This window comes from Arachis duranensis, chromosome 9 (assembly GCF_000817695.3).
Source record: "Arachis duranensis cultivar V14167 chromosome 9, aradu.V14167.gnm2.J7QH, whole genome shotgun sequence".
Lineage (NCBI taxonomy): Eukaryota > Viridiplantae > Streptophyta > Magnoliopsida > Fabales > Fabaceae > Arachis > Arachis duranensis.
Genome location: NC_029780.3, coordinates 62,150,109 through 62,164,120, shown reverse-complemented (window position 1 = coordinate 62,164,120; position 14,012 = coordinate 62,150,109). Strand labels below are relative to the sequence as shown.

Here is a 14,012-nt window from a genome sequence, read left to right as displayed (position 1 = left end):
GTTTTGTGCATTGCCTACCATCTTGCCCTATGTTCTTGAATGTATCTTAGGTAGATCGATTTGCTCTCAACCAAGTGGATATTAGCACCCATCTTAGTTGCACTCATGTAAGTAGGTTGCATATCATGAATCTCTTGCCTTTGTGATGCTTTGGTCTTTTACTTTTCTCTCAGCATGAGGGCATGCTACAATCTAAGTGTGGGGAGGTTGATAAACCCCATTTTTAGGGTTTATCTTGTACTGATTTCGAGGGTTTTATCAATGATCCTACGCACTTATTCATATAAAAATACATGATTTTGTGTTCCTTTCCCAAATTTGCCTCAAGGATGAAAACATGCTTCCTTTGCACTAAATTAGATATATTATTAATCCTCCTCTAGTACCATTCGATACCGTGACCCGTGTGTTAAGTGGTTTCAGATTTTATTGTGCATGGATGACTCGGAGGAGAGAATGGGAGCATGCATAAAGGAAAGGAGCATGGAAGCTTGAGCTTTGGAAACTTCAGCAGCGGCGGGCATGCGCACATGGTGTGTCCGCGCAGATTTGAGCCACCGAGAGCCAAAGCCAGGAGCTAAGATACGAGCCGGTGCGTTTAGCGGCTGGACTATGATCCTCATGGACGCGCCCGCGTGCTTTACGCCTGCGCGCGGATTGCGATCACCCCAGGGGCGCGTGAGCGTGCTGTGCGCGCACGCGCCGATGGTCACACATGATTTTTTAAGAAAGCACGTGACCAGAGCGTGGAGGCAGTTAGAGACCCTGTTTTGGGGAAGAGCTTTGGCAGGAAAAGCTTAAGAAGGCCAAAGATTGAAGGGTTAAGGGACTTTTGACTCATTTTACATGTTCTTACATATTTTCCTAGAGTTGGTTACATTTTGCGTAGAGAGAGAACCTCCAACCTCTCTCTAGGATTTCATTCTCCACATTCTCCACTACAATTCTCCTTTGATTTTCTTGGTGAGATCCATTGTAATACACTTTTATTTTTATGCAATTAGTAGATCTACTCTTCTCCTATTCTCAATTTGTGTTCTTTGATCCTCTCACTTTGGATCTAGCTTTGCCTTTGTTACTTGGATTTGAAACTAGTGAATTGAGGTACTTTCATATCCTTTACTTGTAATTGTTCAATTGTAGATAATTGTTCTGTGATTTGGAAGATCCTCATCAGTTCTTGGCTGAATTTTTGCAAATTTGTGACACTGTTAAGACCAATGGAGTTGATCCCGAGGTCTACAGACTTATGCTTTTCCCTTTTGCTGTAAGAGAAAGAGCTAGTATATGGTTAAACTCACAACCTAGAGACAGCCTGAACTCTTGGGAAAAGCTGGTCAATGCCTTCTTAACTAAATTTTTTCCACCTCAAAAGATGAATAAGCTTAGAGTGGAAGTTCAAATCTTCAAACAGAAGGAAGGTGAATCCCTCTATGAAACTTGGGAAAGATACAAGCAATTGATCAGAAGGTGCCCTTCTGACATGCTTTCAGAATGGAGCATCATAGGTATCTTCTATGATGGTTTGTTTGAGTTATCCAAGATGTCATTAGACTATTCTACAGACAGATCTATTCATCTGAAGAAAATGCCTGCAGAAGCCCAGGAACTCATTGAAATGGTTGCAAATTACCAGTTCATGTACACTTCTGAAAGAAATCCTGTGAACAATGGGACAACTAAGAAGAAATGAGTTCTTGAGATTGATACTCTGAATGCCATATCGGCTCAAAATAAAATATTGACTCAGCAAGTCAATATAATTTCTCAGAATCTGACTAGATTGCAAGCTGCATCTGGAAGTGCTAAAGAAGCCTCCTCTGAAAGAGAATCTTATGACCCTGAGAATCCTGCAATGGACGAGGTGAATTACATGGGAGAACCCTATGGAAACACCTACAATTCTTCATGGAGGAATCACCCAAATTTCTCATGGAAGGATCAACAGAAGCCTCAACAAGTCTTCAATAACAATAATGGTGGGAGAAACAGGTTTGGCAATAGCAAGCCTTTTCCATCATCTCAGCAACAGACAGGGAACTCTGAGTAGAATCGTTCTGGCTTAGCAACCATGGTCTCTGATCTATCTAAGACCACACTAAGTTTTATGAATGAAACAAGATCCTCCATTAGAAATTTGGAGGCACAAGTGGGTCAGCTGAGTAAAAGACTTACTGAAACTCCTCCTAACAGTCTCCCAAGCAATACAGAATAGAATCCAAAGAGAGAGTGCAAGGCCATAACCATGACCAATATGGCCGAACCTGGGGAGAGTGAGGAGGCAGTGATTCCCAATGAGGAAGACCTCATGGGACGTCCACTGACCACTAGGGAGTTCCCACCTGAGGAACCAAGGAAATCTGAGGCTCATACAGAGACCATAGAGATCCTATTAAACCTCCTTCTGCCATTCATGAGCTCTGATGAGTATACTTCCTCTGAAGAGGATAAAGATATTACTGAAGAGCAAGTTGCTAAGTACCTTAGAGCAATCATGAAGCTGAATGCCAAGTTATTTGGAAATGAGACTTGGGAGGATGAATCTCCATTGTTCATTAGTGAACTGAACACCTTGGCTCAGGTGAAGATACCTCAAAAGAAACCGGATCCCGGAAGGTTCTTAATACCTTGCAAGATAGGCACCATGACCTTTGAGAAGGCTCTGTGTGAACTGGGGTTAGGTATAAACCTCATGCCACTCTCTGTAATGGAGAAACTGGGAATCTTTGAGGTACAAGCTACAAGAATCTCACTAGAGATGGCAAACAAATCAAAGAAACAGGCTTATGGACTTGTAGAGGATGTCTTGGTAAAGGTTGAAGGCCTTTACATCCCTGCTAACTTCATAATCCTAGACACTGGGAAGGATGAGGATGAATCCATCATCCTTGGCAGACCCTTCCTAGCCACAGCAAAAGCTGTGATTGATGTTGACAGAGGAGAGTTGGTCCTTCAAATGGATGAGGATTACCTTGTGTTTAAGGATCAAGGATCTCCTTCTGCACAAATGGAGAAGAAGCATGAAAAGCTTCTCTCAACACAGAGTCAAACAGAACCCCCACATTCAAACTCTAAGTTTGGTGTTGGGAGGCCCCAACCATGCTCTAAATATCTCTGAAGTTCCATGAGAGCTCACTGTCAAGCTATTGACATTAAAGAAGTGCTTATTAGGAGGCAACCCAATTTTTATTTATCTATGTTAAATTTCCATTTTCCATTTTTATTTTATATTTTCTTTAGGTTGATGATCATGTGGAGTCACAAAAATAACTGCAAAAATCAAAGCAAATTCAAAAATAGCATTAAAAACAACACACCCTGGAGGAGGAGCTTACTGGCATTTAAACGCCAGTAAGGGTAGCAGAATGGGTGTTAAACGCCCAGTCTAGCACTATTTTGGGCGTTTAACACCAGAAAAGGGCACCAGACTGGCGTTTAACGCCAGAAAAGGGCACCAAGTTGGCGTTAAACGCCAGAAAGGGAAGAAAAGCTGGCGTTAAACGCCAGAAATGGGCAGCAACCTGGCGTTTAACGCTAGGATTAGCACTCAGAGGGCGTTTACACGCCAGAAAGGTATAGGGATGAGAAATTCTTGACACCTCAGGATCTGTGGACCCCACAAGATCCCCACCTACCTCAACTCACTCTCTCTCTTCTTCACACATTCCAATAACACTCTTCCCCAATACCCTTCACCAATCACCTCCACCTACTCTTCCCTAAAACCCCACCTACCCCACCATTTCCAATTCAAAAAACTTTCCCGCCCAAACCCAACCCTAATACACGAAACCTACCCCTCTCTCCACTTTTATATAAACCCCTCACCCCTTCTTCATTTTCACACATCATAAACACTTCTTTCCCCCCCATTGGCCAAACTACTCATCACTTTCCATCTCCTCCATTTCTTCTTCTTCTTCGTCCTTCTTTCTTCTTTTGCTCGAGGACGAGCAAACCTTTTAAGTTTGGTGTGGAAAAAGCATTGCTTTTTGTGTTTACATAACCATTTATGGCACCTAAGGCCGGAGAAACCTCTAAAAAGAGAAAAGAGAAGGCAAAAGCTTCCACCTCTGAGTCATGGGAGATGGAGAGATTCATCTCAAAGGTCCATCAAGACCACTTCTATGAAATTGTGGACAAGAAGAAAGTGATCCCTGAGGTTCCTTTCATGCTCAAGAAGAATGAGTATCCAGAGATCCGACATGAGATTCGAAGAAGAGGTTAGGAAGTTCTCACCAACCCCATTCAACAAGTTGGAATCTTAATGGTTCAAGAGTTCTATGCTAATGCATGGATCACCAAGAACCATGATCAAAGTGTGAACCCAAACCCAAAGAATTGGCTTACAATGGTTCGGGGAAAATACTTAGATTTCTGTCCGGAAAATGTAAGGTTGGCATTCAACTTGCCAATGATGGAAAGAGATGCACGCCCATACACTAGAAGGGTCAATTTTGATCAAAGGTTGGACCAAGTTCTCATGGACATATGTGTGAAAGGAGCTCAGTGGAAAAGAGACTCCAAAGGCAAGTCAGTTCAATTGAGAAGGCATGACCTTAAACCCGTGGCTAGAGGATGGTTGGAGTTCATCCAACGCTCCATCATTCCTACTAGCAACCGGTCTGAAGTGACTGTGGATCAGGCTATTATGATCCATAGTATCATGATTGGAGAGGAAGTGAAAGTTCATGAGATCATACCTCTAGAACTATATAAGGTTGCTGACAAGACCTCCACTTTGGCAAGGTTAGCCTTCCCTCATCTCATCTGTCATATATGCAATTTAGCTGGAATTGTCATAGAGGAAGACATCCTCATTGAAGAGGACAAGCCCATCACTAAAAAGAGGATGGAGCAAATAAGAGAGCTCGCTCATGGACCTTCACAAGAGCATGAGGAAGTCCCTCATCAAGAAATCCCTAAAATGCCTCAAGGGATGCAATTTCTTCCGAACAACTATTGGGAGCAACTCAATACCTCTTTGGGAGATTTGAGTTCCAATATGAAGCAACTAAGGATGGAGCACCAAGAGCACTCCATTATTCTCCATGAAATTAGAGAGGATCAAATAGCCATGAAGAAAGAGCAACAAAGGCAAGGAAGAGACATTGAGGAGCTCAAGCACTCCATAGGATCTTCAAGAAGGAGAACTAGCCGCCATCACTAAGGTGGACCCGTTCTTTAATTTCCTTGTTCTTATTTTTCTTTTTTCGATTTTTATGCTTTATGTGTTATCTATGTTTGTGTCTTCATTATATGATCATTAGTGTCTAGTGTCTATGCCTTAAAGCTATGAATAATTTCATGAATCCTTCACCTTTCTTAAATGAAAAATGTTCCTAATTACAAAAGAACAAGAAGTACATGAATTTCAAATTTTATCTTGAAATTGGTTTAATTATTTTGATGTAGTGGCAATACTTTTTGTTTTCTGAATGAATGCTTGAACAGTGCATATTTTTTATAGTGAAGTTTATGAATGTTAAAATTGTTGGCTCTTGAAAGAATGATGAACAAAGAGAAATATTATTGATAATCTGAAAAATCATGAAATTAATTCTTGATGCAAGAAAAAGCAGTGAAAAAGAAAAAGTAGCGAAAAAAAAGAAGAGAAAGAGAAAGAAAAAGAAAAAAACAAGCAGAAAAATCTAATAGCCCTTATGAGTGGTTAAATTCGTGATCCAAAGTAAAAGAGTGTGCTTAAGAACTTTGGACACCTCTAATTGTGGACTTTAGTAAAGCTAAGTCACAATCTGAAAAGGTTCACCTAGTTATGTGTCTATGGCATTTATGTATCCGGTGGTAATACTGGAAAACAAAGTGCTTAGGGTCACGGCGAAGACTCATAAAGTAGCTGTGTTCAAGAATCAACGTACTGAACTAGGAGAATCAATAACACTATCCAAAATTCTGAGTTCCTATAGATCCCAAAACTGTTCAGAAGCAAAAAGCTACTAGCCGCGCTCATCTAATTAGGACTAAATTTCATTGATATTTTGAGATTCCTTGTATATTCTCTTCTTTTTATCCTATTTTGTTTTCAATTGCTTGGAGACAAGCAACAATTTAAGTTTGGTGTTGTGATGAGCGGATATTTTATACGCTTTTTGGCATTGTTTTTTAGGTAGTTTTTAAGGAATATAATTATTTGTTTTTATGATAAAATCACATTTCTGGACTTTACTATGAGTTTGTATATTTTTCTGTGATTTCAGGTATTCTCTGGCTGAAATTGAGGGACCTAAGCAAAAATCTGATTCAGAGGCTGAAAAAGGACTGAAGGTGCTGTTGGATTCTGACCTCCCTGAACTCGCAGTAAATTTTCTAGAGCTACAGAAGCCCAATTGATGCGCTATTAATTGCATTGGAAAGTAGACATCTTGGGCTTTCCAGCAATGTTTAATAGTCCATACTTTTCTCGAGATTTGATTGCCCAAATTTGCGTCAAAACGCCGGTCAGAGACCCTTTTTCTGGTGTTAAACGCCAGAACTGGCATAAAAGCTGGATTTAAACGCCCAAACTGGCACCAGAGCTGGCGTTTAACTCCAAGAAAAGCCTATGCACGTGAAAGCTTCAATGCTCAGCTCAAACACACACCAAGTGGGCTACAAAAGTGGATTTTTGCATCATTTACTTATTTCTGTAAACCCTAGGTTACTAGTTCACTATAAATAGGACCTTTTACTATTGTATTTTCATCTTTTGATCATCTTTGATCTTGGGATCAGATCTTTGAACCCTTTTTTGATTGTTTCATGTTATTTGGGAGGTATGGCCATTCGGCCATGTCTAGACCTTGTTCTTATGTATTTTTCAACGGTGGAGTTTCTACACATCATAGATTAAGGTGTGGAGCTCTGATGTTCCTCATGAATTAATGCAAAGTACTATTGTTCTTCTATTCAATTCACACTTATTCTTGTTCTAAGATATTCACTCGTACTTCAACCTGATGGATGTGATGATCCGCGACACTCATCATTATCCTCCCTTATGAACGCATGCCTGACAACCACTTCTGTTCTATCTGCGAGAGCTTGAGTGTGTATCTCTTGGCCACCTGGTTCACGATGCACGGGTGCCTCTCCTGACAATAGAGCTTCCATTCCATGCAATCAGAGTCTTCGTGGTATAAGCTAGAATCAAATGGGCAGCATTCTTGAGATCCGAAAAGTCTAAACCTTGTCTGTGGTATTTCGAGTAGGATCTGGGATGGGATGACTGTGACGAGCTTCAAACTCACGATTGTGGGGCACAGTGACAGTGCACAAAAGGATCAATGGATCTTATTCCGACACGATCGAGAACCGACAGCTGATTAGCCATGCGAAAAATTGTAGAGGACCATTTTTACTGAGAGGATGGATGGTAGCCATTGACAATGGTGATCCACCTATATACAGCTTGCCATGGAAAGGAGTATGAATGATTGGATGAAGCCAATAGGAAAGCAGAGGCTCAGAGGGAACAAAGCATTTTCATATGCTTATCTGAAATTCCCACAAATGAATTGCATAAGTATCTCTATCCTGTTTTATGTTTTACTTCTCTTTTAATTATCAAAACTTCATAACCATTTGAATCCGCCTGACTGAGATTTACAAGATGACCATAGCTTGCTTCAAGCCGACAATCTCTATGGGATCAACCCTTACTCACGTAATGTATTACTTGGATGACCCAGTGCACTTGCTGGTCAGCTGCACGGATTTGTGTATTATGATTCCTTGTACAAAGTCTAATGATAATAAAAATATTCCTACTTTCCCATCAGGCTCTGATACCAGATGGCCCAAAGTGGATCAAGGAGGGAAAGGGGAAGACGGCACAAAAGAAAATGAAGTTATGTATTTATGATGCAGATGCAGAGACAAGGAAGTAAATATGAAGTTAGATGCGGCGGTAGTCCGCACGCATATGCAAGTTAGTATGAAGTTAGATGTGGCGGTAGTCCGCACACATATGCAGATGCAACAACAGATGCAATGAATACAGGGAGAATTAATTCCCTTTTTCTGGAGTCCCACATGGAGAATTTCTTGTGGCAAAAGGGATTTGGTGTTCCAAAGGTGTCATTTTTGTGCACCCAGTATTGTGGAGTGCGTCCTGGGTTGACAGCTTTTTTAAAGTTGATTTCATCCTCAAGCCAATGTCGTAATTACTGTCAGTTGACCGAGTTTAACCGGTCCAGTCTAAAGGCAAATTTGATTGATTCATATCGGTTTTAGCTGGTTCATATTAGTTTTGCTTGATTTTTTCTTAAACAATCCTGACAGTAAATTAGACTGGATAAAAATTTTGTTTATCAGTTTTTTTATTGAATCTGTTGATCCGATCTGAATTCAAACAACAACAACAACAAAGCCTTGTCCCACTAGGTGGGGTCGGCTATATGAATCAATCGACATCATTAAGTTCTGTCATGTATCGTGTCTACAGCGAGACTGTTTACACGTAGATCTCGTTTGACTACCTCATGGATGATCTTCTTAGGTCTTCCTCTGCCTTTCACCCCTTGTCCATCCTCCATCTCATCCACTCTTCTGACTGGGTGTTCTGTCGGTCTTCTTCTCACATCTCAAAACCACCTGAGACGCGATTCTACCATCTTTTTCACAACGGGTGCTACTCCAACTCTCTCCCTTATATCTTCGTTTCTTATTTTATCCAATTGCATATGACCGCTTATCCATCTCAACATCTTCATCTCTGTCACACTTAGCTTATATTCGTGCTCCCCTTTGGCCGTCCAACACTCTATACCATAAAGCATAGCCAGTTTTATAGCAGTGCGATAGAATTTACCTTTAAGTTTTAAAGGAACTTTTTTGTCACATATAAAACCAGATGCTGTAACATCCCGTTACCCTAAGCCTTACCTCTAGCCATAAGGCAAAGAATAACAAAATGCCATGATAGTTCTATAGCTTATAATATATAATATATGTCCAAAAATATATATAACTAGAAGCCCGATGAAGGCATAAAGCTCAAAATTGCATAAAGCGGAAATATAAAACATGAAGCGTTCACACACGATAACTAAATGCTTAAGCACGAACAGGACAAGACATAATACATATAAACCTTGTAAATAGCTCCAGGATACACAAGGCAATAATCAAGTTAACAAGATATACATATATAAGTATGAAATACGAAAAAGAGAACTAGTCACAGCCTGCGGAGTTTAGGCTGGCTAGTCAAACTGAACACAACATAGTTTTTGAAGTTTAAAACAACTTATACAACTTATCTCTCAAATCAAGCCTCTAAGGCCATAAAGTCTAAAACAGAAAGGTAAGAGAAAGTACTATAGCAAAATAATCAAAAATACCAAAAAGATAACAAAAGATCCTCCGCTTTGTCACCATCCCACAACTCACCGAGGTGGGTTACGACCTGAATCTGAAAAATAACAACAAAGTATAGAATGAGAACTGGAGGTTTTCAGTATGGTAACAGTGCCCAATAATGTAAGATGTAAGGTTTCGGGACGCCGAAGGCAATCCTAGAACTTCACATAAAACAGATATTCAAGATTAACGAAATAATTAACTTAAACCGAAAAGAATAAACAAGGGTATCTAAACTTAGGAGATTTCTAGCTAAAACTAGTCACCGCTATCCCACAGCCTTCACCAACCTACACTTCGTGCAATCCCATCGCCACCACCTACCCAACCTCCTCAGCACCAGACAATCACAGATAATGCAAGCAAGTAAAACACAGGTAGTATTCATATATAACATGTAATTCAAGAAGCAAGTAGGCATATTATACAATTAGGCAAACACAAGTAACATTCAGAGTGACTGAAAAATATTTAAATCTTGATTAAACTTACAAATTCGAATGCAAATTCACTAGAAAAAGATAGGAAAGATGCTCACATATCACAACACCAAACTTGAATTGTTGCTTGTCCTCAAGCAACCAAAACAAACATAGGCTTAGGATGTGAATTTGCATGAGAAGTGAGTGTCAATTAAGCTCCTGTGTCTTCTTAAAGTGGGGTTTATACACTATGATCCTGAATAGTTTTGGCATCTCACTATCCTTTGAATCAGAGAAATGTCACTGTCATTTTGAATTAGAGTCTGGATAATATTATGAATTCTCTAGACTTTATACTTTGGTTTAATCCTTGAACACAGAAAATTTTCTTTCATTTCGTTTTTTCTTGGTGCTTTGCACCTTGAGCCTAGCCGTGACTTTAAATGTTTTGTCTCAAGCTTTACTTGACACAAAAACACCACAAGCACTTAACTAGGGAACTCTCTTTTAGCTCTGATTTTTCTTTCAGTTTCTCCCAGACAGTGGTACTTAAAGCCTTTGGCATACTCTGTTAAATGCACTTGATCTCGACTTTTAGTGCTATGTGTCAAGGATTACTTGACACATTTATACTATAAGCATATGATTAGGAAAACAACTCTTTGAGCTTTTAATCATATTTAACCTTCCTAGTCATTGATGCTCAGAGCTTTGGACCCGACTTTTCTTTATTCTTTAGTTTACTTTAGAGAATTCATAATAGATCTCTAAATTCTTGTTCCTTATCCATCAACATCCTTTAATTCAAAATCAAACATGCACTGTTCATATCATGCATTCAGAATCACAGATAACACCACCACATTTAAGTAAATAAGACTACTCTTTAATATAAACTTAATTTCTCATGCAATACATCACTTCTTTTTTTTCTTTTTTTTCTTTGGATTCAAGCTCAGTGAGTGATACATGAGACAAATTTTTAGAATTGAAAGCAAATGATAGAACTAAAAATAGCGAAATTAAACCAGAACCTAGGAATTGAAATAACCAAAGATCATGTAGACATTAAAATAAAATAGCAGAAAACAGGAACATAACATAATAATAGCAGAATAAAATAGGAAGTGAAAAAGGTACTAAACCACCTCAGTCTCCATGGTGGGGATCTCTCTCCTCTGGTTGTGGTCTATATGGTCCTCTCAGGCGGCCAAAGTCTTGTCTCAGGTGGGAAAGCTCCTAGCGCTGAGAGTCTTGGGCAGCCCTCATCTGATCAAGGGTGGAGGTGAGATACTCCCAACAGTTGTCTTGTGTTACCCTTATCTGCTCCATGGATGCATTGAAATGTTGCCAGCGGCTATCCTGTGTGAGTCTCATCTACTCAATAGAGGACATAAGTTGCTGCTAGTATTCTTGAGGTGGGAAGTAATGCCCCTGAGGTAATGGAGGTTGGTCCTATTGAGCTTCCTCCTCAACTTGATCTTCTCTGGGGACCCTATGATGTTTCCTAAGATTCTTCATGGTATTCTTAGTAATTGGCCTTTCAATAGAAATGGGAAAGTCATTATCCACCTTTACCTTTGTTGCTTCACACAGGCGGTAAATCAGATGCGGAAAACCAAGCCTAGCCTTCTTAAAAAGATTGTAGGCAATGTTATATATCTATTGTAAAATAATGTCCTCTACCTCCACCACTTCTCCTTTCATGATATAGTGAATCATGACAGTCCAGTCCACAATGCATTCGGACCGGTTGCTAGTTAGCATGATAGACCTTCGGATGAAGTCTAACCATCCCCTAGCCATAGGAAGAAGATCAGTGCTCTTCAGTTGGTTCGACTTCCCCTTTACACCTATTTTCCACTGAGAACCTGGAATGTATATTTCTTTAAGTACTTGGTCCAGTTGCTGATCTCTATGCATCCTCTCACTATAATAAGCGGATGTATGATCAGGAGGTGGCTGATGAAGGGCACGTTGGATGTTTCTTTCACTAAAATCAATAACCTTTCTTCTCACATAGCTTTGATAGTTCTTTTTATTGACCCCATCAACATCCTTGTAAGTGACCTAGAGATTGCCATAAAATTTTTGGACCATCAATTGTCCAACCTCAGTATGCGGGTTGCAAAGAAATTGCTACCCTCTCCTCTGAATTTGAAATTGAATTTCTGGATATTCATCCGGTTACAGTGCGAATTTCACTTTCGAAATTACAGCATTTTTGTAAGTATTCTCATAAAAGTGTTCCTCATGGAGCTTGGAGCGGAACATCTGTGCATTATAAGAACTGGTGGTTGGCTCTTTGCCTTTCCTCTTCCTTGAAGACTCAATAGTTTTTGGTGCCATTAGAGTGAACAGAAAAAAATACAAGCGAAGCGATAACATCAAACTTAAAACTTTTGCTTGTCCTCGAGAAAATTAAAAAATTACAAAGAGGAAGACAGGGAGGAGAAAGGAATCTGAGAGCCACGAAGTCAAAAATTAAATCTAAAATTTTCTTTTCTTTTTCTTTTTTTCGAAACTGAATAAATAAATAATAGAAGAAAAGAAATGGAGCATGCAGAGAGCGGGTAAGGAAATTAGGGGGGATCACGGTTCAGGGTAGGGGTTAGGGGTTAATGTGTTGAATTAGAATAGGGATGGACTGGGTTAGCTCGAAGAGAGGGTGGGGTTTATAAAAGTGAATTGTTGTGTATGTCTTGAAGTGGGAGGGGTCGAGGTTATAGTGTGTTTATAGACGAGGGAATGGAAGTGTTGTTGTGTGAATTGAATGGAATGGATGGGCTTTACATAAGTGAGGAGGGGGACGTTGGGTAGATAAGGAAGATGGGAATGGTTCACGGATATGTGTGGGAGAATATGTTAGGAAGGGATGAAGGTTGGGGAAGGAACGTTGGGTTGGGGGGGTCAAAGATATGGGAAAGGGAATCTATAGGGTTGTGGAGACCAAATCAGTGGGATTTGGTGCAGAACTCATATGATTTGGTTTGGAAATAGGGTAACAATTTGAAGCTGGCACCTAACTTGGAGGGAGTGGCACCTAACTTCATGTGGGTCTCCTCTCTGACGTCTAACTCCCTAGCAATGACGCCAAAAACTTGGTGCAGAATTTATAACCGACAAACTAACCGGCAAGTGCACCGAGTTGTACCAAGTAGTACCTCAAGTGAATGAAGGTCGATCCCACGAGGATTGATGGACTAAGCAACAATGATTGCGCGATTTACTTAGTTAGACAAATAGAAAATGGTGTTTTGAGAGTTCAATTGCATCAAACAATAAATTCAGAAAATCAGAAAGCAAGCAGTAAACGGATTGTGAAATATATGAGTAAAACAGTTAAGGTTTCAGAGATATTTATTTTCCGGATTAACTTTTCTTACCAACTATTTTAATCATGCAAGATTTAATTCATGGCAAACTTTATGTGACTAAACCCTAATTCCTTAGACCTTTTTAGTGTTCTCTAACCTTCATTAACCGCCAATTCCTTGGTCACTTGATTCCAATTAGAGGGTTAAGTTCAAGACTAGTTTATGTGCCACAGAAACCCTAATTATCCAAATATAAGAGGATTATATGTCACGTATCCTGTTAAGTCCAGATAATTAGTGATTTAGGAGAATTTGTTTTCAAGCTGTTGTTCATGTAAATTGCTTTTCCAATGTTTACAAGAACTCAATTAGAATAAGGGTCATACTTTAGTTCCACCCAGATTCATAAGATGAAGAACGAAAATAATTCTTGAAATTGAAATTAAAACATTAATTAAAATAGAAGAGTAATAGTATCAATCCATACACTAAACAGAGCTCCTAACCTTAATAGTGGAGGTTTAGTTGCTCATGGTTCAGAGAGAAAACTAGGATTAAGTAAAACTGTAAACTGAGGAATGAGGTAAGAGAGAAGAGAGAAAAGCCTGAAGGGTTGATTCTTTTCCCTTTTATATCTAATCCTAATTAATGTAAAATATATTTTCTAAAACTAAATAATATCTTTTTCTATTTATAAATAAATTAAAGTTTTAAATCAAAATTAAATAATATCTTCGTTGAAGCCTTGATGAGCGTGGGGACCATTGCAAATCATTGAGCTAGCTCCTAACTTGGAAAATCCCAAGTTAGGTGCCACTATGGCAGCATGGCTCGGAGGCGTCATTTTTGTCTTGGCGCCTAACTTGGAGAATCCCAAGTTAGGCACCACCAATGTAGCACACAACTCGCGTAG

The 14,012-nt window shown here is 39.5% G+C and overlaps 1 non-coding gene across 1 annotated transcript; it reads right to left on the bottom strand.

Moving 5' to 3' along the window:
* Window positions 1-1,381: 1,381 nt before the first annotated feature.
* LOC127742129 (small nucleolar RNA R71) lies at window positions 1,382-1,489 on the bottom strand. The gene has a single exon (XR_008003316.1). It is a non-coding gene; the product is annotated as a small nucleolar RNA R71 (small nucleolar RNA).
* Window positions 1,490-14,012: the final 12,523 nt, after the last annotated feature.